Source organism: Nematolebias whitei, chromosome 13, assembly GCF_014905685.2.
Source record: "Nematolebias whitei isolate Nwh7 chromosome 13, NemWhi1, whole genome shotgun sequence".
In the NCBI taxonomy this organism is placed as follows: domain Eukaryota; kingdom Metazoa; phylum Chordata; class Actinopteri; order Cyprinodontiformes; family Rivulidae; genus Nematolebias; species Nematolebias whitei.
The window spans coordinates 16296783-16311261 of record NC_056510.1 but is presented as its reverse complement, the minus strand read 5'-3'; the positions used below and the strand labels follow the sequence as shown (position 1 = coordinate 16311261).

Sequence of the window (14479 nt, the reverse complement as noted above, 5' to 3'; positions counted from 1 at the left end):
CTGTAAAAGAAGAACGACTTGCTTCCCCGAACACGACAGCTGAAACGATGAAACGCAACACTTCAAAACATCCAAGGAATAATTCATGCTCTCTTCTCGTGTCTAACTTGTAGGCTTTTCCGTTTGGAATTCCCACAGATCCTCAACAAGTTCTAAACTGCAGATCACACACACACAATAAACGAGGCTTCTGGTGACACATGAAAATATGGTGGGAAAATCTGGAAAGCCAGCGAGCGATGGAAACAACAAAAACACGTCAGCTAAATTTGAATGAAACAGCGTTTTCTCCATTTTGTGCTCTGACAGTCTGACAAGTTTGATCCTAAGGTATAAAGTAACCATTTTTAATAGCGTGTTTAACTTCTCCTTAAGCCGATTTCTGCATACATCATTTCTTTAAGAGTCAGCAGTAAATTAAACAAAAAACATTTCTTATTAATCTGAAATCCCACTGTTGTGGCTGATGTAATTACATGAATGTTTGGTTTTCCCTGGTTTGGATTAAAAAAAACTTGAACTCATCTTAGGTTAATTTGTAGCTGCCATTTACAAACTTGAACATCTTTATAAACCTGAAGTATTAATCATGATCTGTTAATGCAGGTGGATAAATAATAAAAATAAAAATAAAAACTTAATGTTCAGCACGGCTAAGTGCTCTCTTCTTTATTCTGCTTAGAAAAACAAAGATTTTATTGTGGTGCCCTGTTGTTATTTAGCCGTGTGTATGCCTGGTGTGTGTTGCAAACCTTAAGGGGGGGGCATCACCATCAACCTCTGTACTCCATCAAATAAAGCCATTAAGAGGAGCAGTAATGTTGAAGCTGATGTGAAATGCAATTAGGCTGACTGTAGAAAGAACAGTTTATAAACTTTGTAATATCAGCATCAGCACATACAGAATATTTTTTTTAATGCTTGATCATAAAATGAAATATTTTTTCCCAGCCTTGCTTGGTTTGGGTTGGCTGATATTAGACCAACAGCAGGGTGAGGCATAATTACAAAACTGTGCACACGCTTACAAAATGTGAATATCCTCTATAAGGACTGCTATAAAACCTACTTGTTCCATTTATTTTATAATTTTATTTTAACTTTATTTTACCAGGTAAAATGTTTGTCAACCATTTTTTTTTCCCATTTACATACATGACCTGGAAAAGAAATTCCTGCAAGGAAATATGCATTAAAATATTAAACAAATATTAGAATAAAAATATGTTGATGAATTATGAAAAAGAAACATGTATTTGTGTAAAAGAATAACCTGCAAGAGCAGCATTGATTATCTGATAAACTGGACTAGTAATGACATCTGAGAACTTTTTTTTTTTAATTATTATTAGTATTATAATTTAAAGACAGAAAGAAAAAACTCAAAGGGCTTGGAAAAATTCCAAACAGCACACAAATGACTTGTATTTAATTGTATAGCCCTCGCTGACAAAGAAATGGCAGCTTGTAGCAATTTAATTGGCACAAAAAATTAATTTAAATTAAAAATAAGACCAATCATTGATTAATATTCAAGTTTTAGGTTTTTGGTATTGAATAGATTGTGGGACTGATGCTGTGAACCAGAGTCCTTAAATCCTAACTCCTTCAAAGTGCATTTATTTTATCATTATAATGATTTAAGCTTGTAACATTACAGTCTGTGGAGACCTTCAATGTATATCATTGCTCTGTTTTCCCAAACTTCTCATAAAGACATCAAGATAAAAAAAAAACAAAGAATAGTGTTTACAATTAAGAAATATGCTAAAAAAAACTATAGATGGCAATGTTCAGCATTTCTATACTTCTGTAAACCAACTGTAACCCTGAGGTTTTTCTTCAACAACAATTTTTCTTGAACCAGCAGGCAGTTCATCCACATTTCTACACCCACACACTCTTTTATGGACCTTTGTTAAAAGGCATACGTCACAAAGTAAAAAAAAAAAAAAAAAAAATGCAGTTGAAAAGGTACAAAGTGTATTTTGTGTGTGTCAGAAAATACAACCAAGAATGCAAATGAAAGCTACATATATGATATAATTATTTTTCCCATTAATTTAAACAATTACTGTGCAGCTTCAAAAATGAAAAACACACACTGAGTGACATTGTACATAATGAATGAGCAAGGTTCCAACGAATGTGCCAAACTGTAACAATGGTCCCTAAATCTTTAAATCTGTTGCAAAGTCTTCCATTTTGCCCAACACTAAATGGATAATCAAGCTTCTTCAGAGGAGCAACTGGGACCTCAAAGATGTTGGTTGGTCTGCTAGATGGATAACTTTGCTAAACCAATCACAGGGTTTCTACGTTTTATGTAGAATCAAATAGCTTTTTATAGCTAGCTTGTTTTATAGTACCTGTTTTTATAGCTTGACATTTTCTTTTGACTGTGTATTTTTTTTTTTTTTTTTTTTTTTTTGCTGCCTCTTGGCCAGGGCTCCCTTGAAAAAGAGGTTTTTAATCTCAATGTTGTTGCTTTTTTTTATCCCGGTAAATTAAAGAATCAACAAAAAAAATACACATTTGCCAAAACAGTGAAGCTATTTCTTCACGCCATCAAAAAATCCAGGGAGAGAGAAGGCAGAATCACTAAATTACTTTTTAATGTTTTATTTCTATTAGTTAGCATGCATTAAATTATTCCATAATGTCTGTCCTCTACATTTTATAGTTTTTCTTCTGGTTGTGCATCTTCTAGTAGCATTTACTGTATTTATAACGAGCTTTCATCCAATAATATTTCAACCATCATGTGTTGCTAGGGTGAAATAAATCTGCCTCGAGGCCTTCAGAATCAGCACTGCAGGCACTTGTAGCTTAAAATAAATAGCAATGAAACCGTTGCTTCAACCAATCAGATTCTGAGTTGGTGACAATGGGGCCATCAGCAGGCTTTGGACAACATTGACATATACATGTTCATTTCCTCAACACAAACTGCAACATAACCCAGTTCCTCAACTGAAGATTTTCTGATGGTTCAGGAATATGCTGGTGTTTCTACTGTCCCAGCAATGAGCCCCATAGCACTTGTTTTCTTATTCATATAACAAGATCATTTTGTAGAGATGAAGCTGCAGCTGACGGGCTGTTCTTACCTCCATCTAGCAGCTTGCAACAACTACCTTGAAGTAGTTTGAGTGTGACTTCCTTTTTATTTTTGTAAAGATTATTCAGCAGTTTGGTCTACAAAGTACTTGAACTGTTACAGTTTTGCCTAATATATTATTTATCCAAAGCTTTGCTTAAATCTGATGTGGAGCAAGAAAAGGATGCATCATACTGATCGCTGATTGTGGGATCTAACGCAAGAACTCTTATTAATTAACTTTTAACTCTTATTAATAAATCAATTAATCGTATGATAAATGAAAATTATCAACCTCATTTTCATTTATTGGCTTCATCGTTTCTTCGTGTCTCTCTCTTTCTACTGAAGACACTGGATGACAAAAGGCTTGAACTCCGGTGCTCTTCAATGACCACTCCCTTTCTCTTTTTTCTTTAAAATCCATTTTAACCGTCCAAAATCACATTTTTGGATCGTTAAAAGCAGATAAGCTGAGAAGCTAAGCTACGAGCTAAGCTAACAGGCCAACCGCGGGAGGAAAAAACCTCTATCTTGTTGAAGCTCCAAAATTCACGGTTGAAACCGGTGCCTTCGTGTAAAAAGTTGTTTTTCTCTGCAAAAAGAAACTGAGAACTTGTTTACTGATTTTTTTATTAAAAGCTTTGTGTGAAAAATGGTATGCTAAAGAGCTCAAACCACACCGTGCGTCCGCCATTTTGAGAATTGAGAAACAGTCCATGTCACGTCAAGGGGCCTCTCTCCCATTTTTCTTAAAGAGACACGCTGTTCGCTCCCTTACTATTCATCCTTTGGTTCAAACAGTCTTATACTGCCATCTGGTGGTCAAAAAAGGTACTACACTCAAAACAAATTAACCAACATTTCTTCTAAATTTCAAACAATATTATCGTTAATCGCAATAATTTCTGAGACAATTAATCACCCAGCAAAATGTGTTATCGTGACAGGCCTAACTCTTATTTGAAAGGTAAATCTATTGTCAAAACGCAATAGGAGCAGTCTATGTCTAAATAATGCTCAGTAAACATAAAAAAATATAGGATTTTAAACAAAAAGTCTTGTTTATTTAGAAGCAACTATAAGACTCGAAATTTATATCAAGAAGCTACATGAAAAAAAATTCAAAGTGGACACCTGAATACCTCTGGTTTGACACCGAAGGTACACTCATGAAGGCTCAGCCGAGGTCTACCCTGCACTTATTAATGTCAGGAAGACAGAGTGGTGTTGGGACCAACTCCTGTGGGCTTGACTTGACTGATCTCTGCCTCCAACAATCTAAAGATCACCTATAGCTTGACCCCAAATGTCCCTCAGGGTATAAAGAAAATCAAAGATGAGGAATACCCTGGACATATTACTGTGCTGTGTAAAAAACAAGAAGGAAAGTGAGATCTGTCAGTAGACAAAGTGAGAGTGTCTGTAAGCTGCAGGTCATGAAAGGTCAACTGTGTCACTCCTGAAGTGTGGCCCACATGGGAATTATCTGATGGTTCTTCAACTGAAAGAAGTGCCAAAAACTGAAGTTAGCAAACTGCACTGCATTTGTTTTAAATTTCTGTTTAACATTGAATAATGGCTGATTGGTGAACTTCACAAGTTAGAAATCATCTGCTTTAATTTTTTTTAACTTAAATATAATCAATGTTAAGAGTCAATTCCTATTAAAAAAAACATATGTCCTCGTAAGCAACACCTTATAGTCTTCAAGAGGATGACTCTTCACCTGCCTCTCACCTGAAAACATGACAATAACAGTTGATCATGTCAGATGCCATTTAGACACCGTCTCAACACCACACCTGTTATAAATTGATCTTAAAGCCTGTCCTGATATCTGGTAAACACATTAAATTCTGGCACGTATGTTTGTATCCTTGGCCTGGTGCCCACCTTCATTCTTTTTATCCACCCCTTGGTATTATGCTTTTATTTTCCTCCCTGTCCTTCAGCATAGGACACGTCCCCTGTAAGTGCAGTGTATGACAGATAATCCTGGATTAGAACCACTTTGTGACGGTCGAGTTCAGAACAGGACCTAAATGCACTCACACAAGTGAAGGAGCATGATGGAAAAATAAAAACTAGCTGATACAAGCTAATTAAAAAAAATAATAATTTCAAGAGATGAAAAAATTCCAATGTATGAATTAAATGGTAGATGGTCAACAAAGGTTATATTTCTCATCAACTCAATAAGACAAACACTGTTAGAGGACTTTCTGGGATATTTGACACTTTAAATGGAGATCCAACAAAGTTCAGTCAGGTCATCTGAACGGTTTCTTTTTTGTTTTTAGACGTTTCGTCCTTCATCCAAAGGACTTAATCAGTTTGAGGAGACACAACAAACTCAGTCCCACATAGTGGGCCAACCAATTTTCTGGTGATAAGATGGTTTCTGGGGCCCGCACTCTCCCCCAACAACTCCTTTGAGGCAGCCATAGCCAAAGGGGTTCAAAACCTCAAAGTTCATGCTCAATAATACAGGTAAAAAATTAAACAAAGTTAAGTCAGGTCATCTGTATGCTTATGTTTTTGTTGTTGAGACGTTTGCTGTGGCTCCTTGAACTGGTGAAGTCCTTTGGATGAAGGACAAAATGTCTCAAGAAAAAGAAAACATCCGGATGACCTGACTTAACTTTGTTGGATATTTTATCTGGCTTAATGAGCATGAACTCTGATATTTTGAACTGTGGCTCCTCAGACTGATGAAGTCCTTTGGATGAAAGACAAAACATCTCAACAAAAAAATAAATAAAAAAGAAAGAAACCGTCCAGATAACCAGACTTAATTTTGTTGGATTGTTTACCTGGATTATTGAGCATGGACTTTGATGTTTTGAACCACTTTGGCTATAGCTGCCTCAGAGGAGTTGATGGGGGAGAGGGTGGGCCCCAGAAACCATCTTATCACCAGCAAACTGGTTGGGCCACTATGTTAGTGTGCTGCTTGTGGGAATGAGTTTGTTGTGTCTCCTCGGACTGATGAAGTCCTATCTTCTTTACACTTACTCACAATGAAGTAAGCATTTTTTCTGGAAATGGTAGGATTAAGTGTTTTAGTTAAAGACACTTCCAAACATGGAAGGCCTGGGGATTGAACCCCTCATGTTCAACTGGTCAAAACAACCTGAAGTTTTGTCACTTCAGTCAAAATCAAAGTCCAGAATACAAAACTCATGTTCTTTTCTCTATTTTTAATTTTCTAGTACTAAATAAGCAAACGGTGCAATAAAGCAATAAAGTTTTAATGGGTTACTATGATTTGGCCACTGTGACAAATTACACAAAGAAAACTCTAAGGCTGGCAGGTGATGCAGGTGGATGACGTGTTACTTGTGTAGCTTTGGTGCTGCTGCCAAATTGAAAGCCTTTTTATTATACAGAGATACTCCCACTTCTTTGCTTCACACAGATACTTACACACACAACATAATGTCAGCATTTAAATGTGACAAATGGAACTGTTTGTGTTTGTGTGTCCCAGTCCAGTTGATTGTGGATCTTTGTGGAAATCAGGATTAAGTGTCCTACTCACACACAAGGCTTAGACAAAGCTGATCTACACTTTGCATCACCACAGATGAACTGGTGAACTGGTTCCTTACCAAGCAGGTGTCACTTTCTAGACGTCACCTTTGTAGCCAACTGTGCTCTTAACAATGACAGCTTTGGCTGCTGCTGGTTTGAATCATCTTTTGACAAACATCCTTAAAAGCAGATAATAAGTGCAGTAATTAGACAACACAGTTTCATCCCTTGAGTTATGCATTTCTTTGTGCTTAAATGATTCACAGAATGTTGTTGCTGTTTTGTTGTTTTTAGGCTGTTTCCTTCCTCATGGGTCACCGCAGTAAGCAAAGTCGCAAAAAAGATTGGGCTATCCTTCACAACACTGACCACTGAGCTACTGCAGCCCCTTGTAAATAGACAACTGGACTGTATCTAATGTAAGTGAAAAAGCAACTATAAAAATAATAAATGTACAAGGAAAAATTTTGTAGGATCTCTGAAAAATCTTTAAAATGGCTGCTAAAATCTAGGGTTGGGTTTAGGCATAAATTTATTTTTCTTTTCTTTTTTGGATTGGCCACCATCAGTCCAACAATTACATTTGCACATGACTTTTAACATTTATTTTCTTAAACATTTATTTATTTATTTATTTATTTATTTATTTCTGTTCTCCATAAAACTGTAGAAGTAGGACAATTGTGACCAAAAAGGATAAAGAGTCATTAATTTTGTATTGTTAGCTTTAACCCAAGGACTTCCTCCAAATATCTCACAAGAACTATAGAAGATGCAACCAGTGGACATTGTAAAAATATTCCTAAAATATATGACCAGTAAACACCAAGGGGTGATAGTCAATAATGTCCAATCATGCTAAAAATCCATTTGAAAATAAATATACATTTAACTTGATGCAATCAGGGTAATATCATATTCAACATATTGATTTATTACCATTATTGTGGGGATGTTTTGAAATTAGATGACGCTTTTCCTGGTGTGAAGGCATATCATCAATTTTAAGAAATACGCTTTTGTATAAACAACAGAAAACATTTGGCTTTTAAACGTTAAGAGGCTTCTGCTGTGGTTTGTTTGACAGCTATCCTGAAATATGTGGTGCCTAGAGGTATTAACAAAAAATCCATATTTGCATTGTTGCTGCAACACTGTCCAATAAAGACGAACAGGAGTGAAGAAAACTCACATAACGCTTTGATGTAGAGCTGAAAAAACTGTTCAACAACCCCTGCCCCATATGACAGAGCACTGGATATCATAAAATACAGATGTGCGTTTTCTCTTTGTTTTCTTCTTTCGTGTCTACAATATGATCTTTTGAGCCTCAGCAATGCATTTGCATGGTCTTGTTAGCCTTGATGATTTATAATGAATAGATCATTCATCAGTATTACCAACAATAATTTAATTTAGTGATGCTCAAAGCAATAGGCATCTGTAAATTAAAGTTCCTCGAAGCCAACTGCACTTCCATGGCTGATGCTGAACAAACATGCACATCTCAGACATCCACTCGAAGATCTTACCCAAACACAAATTGTAAAGACAACCTGGCATGCTTTTCACAAACACAGAATTTCACAAAGTCTACATTTTGGGCTGAAAGGAGCCGTTTCTCCGTTTCTAATATGTCGTGCACAAGTTGATTTAGATGACGCCAATCATGCTGCTTTGAAAAGCAAAAAAATATATAGCAGAGAACAAAAGGGAAAAAAAAACATATATGCCTATGATTCAGCAGATTTAACAAAGTATAGATCCTAATTTGATTTGGATCTTCTCTTTTATCAGTCCAGCTTGAAGGAACATGCCAGTGGCCAAAGGATCATGTAGGAGAACTCGCTCCCAGCAGGCACAGGGAGGTGGAACAATCAGCCATGTTCGTCTGAGACATTACTTCATTTATGACTCAATGAATCCTAACCTCATCTTGAATGCATGAGGCATTTAAATGTACGTGCACACACTGTAGCAAGTGGGCCTCCACAAAGGGAAATCAATAGCCAACCCCCCCTTGTATGTAAATGAGACGTGAATGAAGTCTGCATGTAAGAAATCTCTCTGTATGAGCTCAAAGCTCATTCAAAGAAAGAAAGGGGGAAAAAAAATCCTCGAAACATCACCGGCTTATAGATAAATCTGCTGCATTGGGGGGTATGAAGGAGCAATGAAAGATTCCATGTGATAAATTAATTAGCTGAGCAATATAATCAGCTACAGCTATGTTCAATTAAAAAAAGGTGATGATAAAATGGCAAATTTTGAGTGGGTTCGTATTCAATCAGTGAGGGCCAACATGACTCAGCACCTGTTTTTGCTCTCCTCTTTCATCAGGAAGGGAGATGGCATATGTCTTATCATTTTATTTCACAATTACCTAATAATAAAAATTGATTTTACATGTTCTATAAAAGGCTGCTGGCCACACTCAGGTACAGCAGCAAGTCCCTGCAGCCACCGCAGTAGGTGAAGCTTTCCAGTGGCACAATGCAGACATGATTTCAGAGCTTCTAGAAAACAAGTGCGCAATTAGACCCAAAAAATATATAATTAAACACAACCAGGTCAATCAGGTTCTCCCCACCTCAGAAACTGGGTTTCTAGATCTGCTGCTCAGCTGTGATGTCATCTCAAACTAAACCCGCAAAGCAGTCCATTTAAACCACATCTCTCAAGAACCAAGACCCAGTTCCTCTGCTGGACACGGAACAATGCGCCCCGTTTCTCAAAGCGCGCACCTCGTTATTTCAGCTTTAGCTCATTAAAATGTGCCCTCACTCTCAAATGTTTAGGTTACCTCTAACTGTCAGTATATGAGAGTTTTTGTGAGTAGAAAATGATGGTGCAGAGATAAGGACGTGTTCTGTTTCCTTACCTGTTCGGCGCAGCGTCTTCCAGTCCAACTCCCAGTCTGTCCGACAAACAGGCGCCGCAGCCGCATTTACCGTAATACACAGACTAGACGCGCAGATGGATTTCATGGCTGTTTAAACTTTAGACATTACGGTACTGCTTTAAATTAAGTTTGCAAATACTCTGCACATAGTCATCATAATCATACTACTACTAATAATCATTATTATTATTGTTAATATTATTCCTCCATATGGATGGATGGTTTTATTGGCATCAAATACATCAAACTCATTAAACCAATTAAAATAATGAACTGAACATTCAACATTTACATTAAAAAGCCGATAAACTTTTAAAATACACTCTTAATAAACTCATTTAAATAAACTAATCAATGCATTAATTAATCATCCTATTAATTCATGCTTGCTGGTCATCATTGAAATAAGTCATAATAAGATGATCAGTTTATAACTTATTTAAGATTTTGTTTCATGTTTAAATTTATGTTCAGGATTAGAATTATGACATATTGGGCTATTTTTTATTGTTATTTTTCTACAACGATTTGACAGCTTTTGTTTGACATTATTTATCAAATTTAGCTTTAATATAATAAAATATATTTGAAAAAACATATATACATACACTGAATAGTGAATTTTAATAGCTATGAGATGGATGTTTTGGAGCATTTTAAATATACAGAACGTATATATTTTTTTTCTTTTTTCTTTAAAAGCTTAAATAAATTGAAAAACGTACCAAAACTCGAGTTTTTAGTTTAGTTTGCATCTCGAGCATATTGGAAAACATGTATTTAAAAAATAGATGTGTCAACCTACATTAACAAGTCATTGGATGCCCAGAGTAAATATATACAAAAAACACAGATAAATACAGTTAAAAACTTTTACTTAACCTAACCTTACACAGAGCTGGGGGCCTTAGCTGCAATTGTTATTACAACTATTTTCTATCAAATAGATGAATTCTAAAGTATATTACTTTTGCTAAATAGACAAAGCATTTAAGGTTGAATAAAAATTGAGAATACATTTACTTTTTCTAAAAATGTAACTTGCTTCAAACTGTTCAAATTATTATATTAGGTCGCCTCCTAAAGGATGTCTGCTGTAGTTACAGTCAGGCTGATAATCGTGAAACAGTAAATATTTACAAAAAATATATATATTTTTTTTCTTCTTCTTGTGATTTTAGCTTAACCAAATACAATTAGATGTATGCATAATCACATAATCACTGCTCTAATCCAGAATCAGAATCAGAATCTAGGGAAGCAATGTGGCTCCCATGCGGCCTCCAAGGGTTCCTATAGCTCTCACAATGAGATAAATAAGGCTGATCTTCTGTTGGAATATAAAACTGATGTGTCCCATTTATTATTCATCATGCAACATCTCCTAATACTCGAAGAGCGCGACAAACAGAACCAAGTGAGAGTGAAGCTTTATCCCCACAGAATCCATTACAAGAAAAAACTTTATAAAGAATTTACCGCCTGTGTTGTTAGTATTAAGTCATGTATGCATTTTTAAATAGACATGCAGACTAGCATGAGCTTCAGAGAGAATCTTGGGGAGAATTAAAGGATTTGCTCCAGATTACATCGGAAGAGTCAGTTAATCCGATTCACCTCTACAAACCTGGAATCAGCTAATTCCTAATTCTGTAATTAACATACATATGTGCAAATGAGCCCCATATTTCACACAGTGTGACCACTGGAAATAGGCAACAGCTCCGCTGGGACCCGGGAAGGAAAAAGCAGATAATGTTTATAAATGGATGGATGGGAGGGATGACCTTGGCCTGTCTCTGCACATCAGACCTCCTGACAGTTGTCAAATAAATTATAAGAGGGTGTCACGCATTCTCAATTAGAGCACTTTCACTACTGATCATCTTTAAAAAAAAAAAAAAAAAAAAAAAAGAAATGTAATAACTTTTAAAAACTCGAAATAATTTATCCATATTAGCTTTTGATATAAATCACAGCTAAACAGATCAAACTTAGCAAATAGTAAAATTATATTACACATGTAACATGAATTTCAGCAACCTTTGACACTGTGGATCATGACATCTTGTGTCATAGCTCTCAGAAATTGGTTTCTCAGATCACACCATTGATTGGTTCTCTAACTATCTCTTAGATCGGAGGCAATGTGTTCAACATAATGGTACTTCCTCCAGTTATTTAACAGTCAACAATGGTGTACCACAAGGCTCAGTCTTAGGACCCACCCTCTTTACAATCTACATAGGTAATGTAAGTCAGAGCATCCCTGATTCATCCTTACATTTCTATGCTGATGACAAAGTTGTTTATTGTCGAGCTAAAACAGTTCATAAGTGTCTATGTGGTGTACATGTCTATCATGGTGCACTAAGATTCTTAACTGGCTGATTGTCATACCCACCACTGCACCCTGTATTCACTGGTTAAATGGACATCATTAACTTCACGCACTCTCCCACTGGTACAAATCACTTCTTGGTCTGTTGGCTTCATACGTCTCCTCCTACATGTCTCTGCGTGAGTGCAGCTACAGCGTGCACTCTCAGGACATTACTACCTGCAGTGCTCCCTCAGTGCAGACTGAACTAGACAAAAGGACCTTCTCCTACTCTTCTCCTGTTTCCTGGAATATCTTACAAAAAGATCTGAAGGTCTCGACGTTGACCTCTCTAAGTGGCTTTAAGAATCTGTTGGACTCCTGGCAAGGACCAATGCAGACATGTTCCTGTTTTTAATTTTCTACATTTGCCTTATAATCTAGCTGTTTTTTGTTACTTTTTTGCCATCTTATTTGTATTAAAAAAGATAATAATAATCTGTATGCCTTTTTATAACTGTCTATCGTTGTTGTCCATTGTTGTCATCATTCTTTGTTGAAATCAGGTCTCTTGTAAATGAGTCCTTGAGGCTCAATGGGATTAACCTGTCTAAATAAAGGTTGAATAAATGAAAAACCTCTGACCTAAAATCATCTTTCAAAACTGCCCAAGACTGTTCACTCTAAAGTTCATTTGGGCCTGAATATTGTCTGATTGTTTTGTGCCATTGATGGATTTTAAATCAGATGTGTAGATTAAATGCTTACACGTCAAGATTTAGAGCAAAAAACATCCATGAAATGGCATTTCATAAAGTTTCATCATCTGCAGTCTCACTATTTCAGCTGATGCATATTAGATAAATACTATTTCCTCACTTGCAGTGTTGCAAACATGACCAGACAATCTGGCAGGATTATTAACTCTTTTCAGCCACATTTCAAAGTTAACTATTAATCAGAAAAAAGTAAATCGATCTAGATTCCTATGCGGCTAAATAAGATCTGTGCAACAAGATTCTTTCGGTTTTAAGTAAACTAAATGGACTGTACTTATATAGCACCTGTCTATCTTATCAAGACACTCAAAGTGCTTTACACTACAATCTGTACCCTCATACAGCACTCTACTAGATCTCTACAAAGCTAATTGAACAAATCATTATAAAGTGATTAATCAGTGCTTTATCACATTCATACACTGATGGGACACACATGTGAGGCAATGAGGGGTTCAGTGTCTTGCCCAGGGACACTTTGACATGTGACTGCTGGTGGATTTGAACCCCCAACTCTTGCATTGGAGGATGACTGCTCTAACCACTCAGCCGCCCTAAACTAGAATTGTTGCTTTCCCTTAGCTCATTCAAAGATTAGTTATTGCTTCATTCTGCTTTATTAAATCATCATCCCAGATAACATCATTCCTCAGAATATGATCCTCCATATTCTTGTTTTTATTTGTATCATGTGCATTTTTAATATCCTATTGACTCAATTTTTGATTTAGAATATTTCTGTAATAACATTTTACAAGACAAAGTTGGCCTCCTCCTTATGTAGTAAATATTATGGTAATGAATTCCCTGTAATTAAACATATTTCAGCTTTAGTTTTTGAATGATTTCACCAATCTGTTATTGGTCAGTAAATGGACCTGGTGTCCAACTTTAACAACAGCTATAAATGCAATTAAATAAGAGAAAAAATACCCCCACCCCTTTACTTTCCTCCTCTCCACTGAACTCTAGACACAATACAGCATTAAAATGTGTCAATTTTTCAATCAAAGTATTCCAATTATCAATCTTTTTTTACCTTTTTGATTTTGTCCAGAGTCAAAACTCTTTCTAAACACTTGCTTGGGACCCCGTGTACATAATTTCGCTCCACCACACGTACCACATGAGGTGCGAATGACAATAAAGAAACTCTGACTCTCTGACTCTGCTACATTTTCCATTTACATTAAGTGGCACTAAAATCTTAAGGTTGATGTTTTCTTTTAACAGAGACTGTTTTGATCTCACTTTTGGACATTAAAAAAGAGATAATTTAATTGGAAGAGGATGGATGCAAGTTGAGCTCAGTGTTCTGGCACATAAAATATATATTTTGTGTTAGGGAAACATATGGATCACCCTGCAGAAATCTGCAAAAAAACACACCTACTAGACAGTAAAGCATAAAATCCACTATTATTTTTTTCATAAAAGTAAATACAAAATGACAATTTGTATGAAATCAACAACACAAGAAAAACCAGTAAAAGTTACATAAATATATGCAGTTACTACAAGTTCCTGTATACATTTAAGACATTTGTGGAGATAAATAGCATGAAAGATTTACAAACGGTGCACAAACCTGACACTGCTGCTCAGTATTACTTTACATACAGTACCTCATTAACAATAAAACCTGAAATTGTTGCAGGAGCCACAGAGGCCAGTTAAAACGAATGTGACGCATGTCAAAAACAATAAAAATAATCAAAACAAAATAATCATTTGTGCATCAAAGTACTCAGCTAATTACATCCCACGGATATCTCGTTGAATGTGTTCAGTATAGAGATCAGGTGTTTCTGGGGACTTGCTTGGCTCATGGTGCCAGATGT

At 35.9% G+C, this 14479-nt stretch overlaps 1 protein-coding gene across 1 annotated transcript in view; it reads right to left on the bottom strand.

Moving 5' to 3' along the window:
* map2 (microtubule-associated protein 2) overlaps nucleotides 1-9580 on the bottom strand; it is a 96735-nt gene extending 87155 nt beyond the window's left edge. The window contains exon 1 of the mRNA XM_037686137.1: nucleotides 9519-9580. The gene's annotated coding sequence lies outside the window, so the exon portion shown is untranslated. The remainder of the gene's footprint in view (nucleotides 1-9518) is intronic.
* Between the last annotated feature and the right edge of the window lie 4899 nt (nucleotides 9581-14479).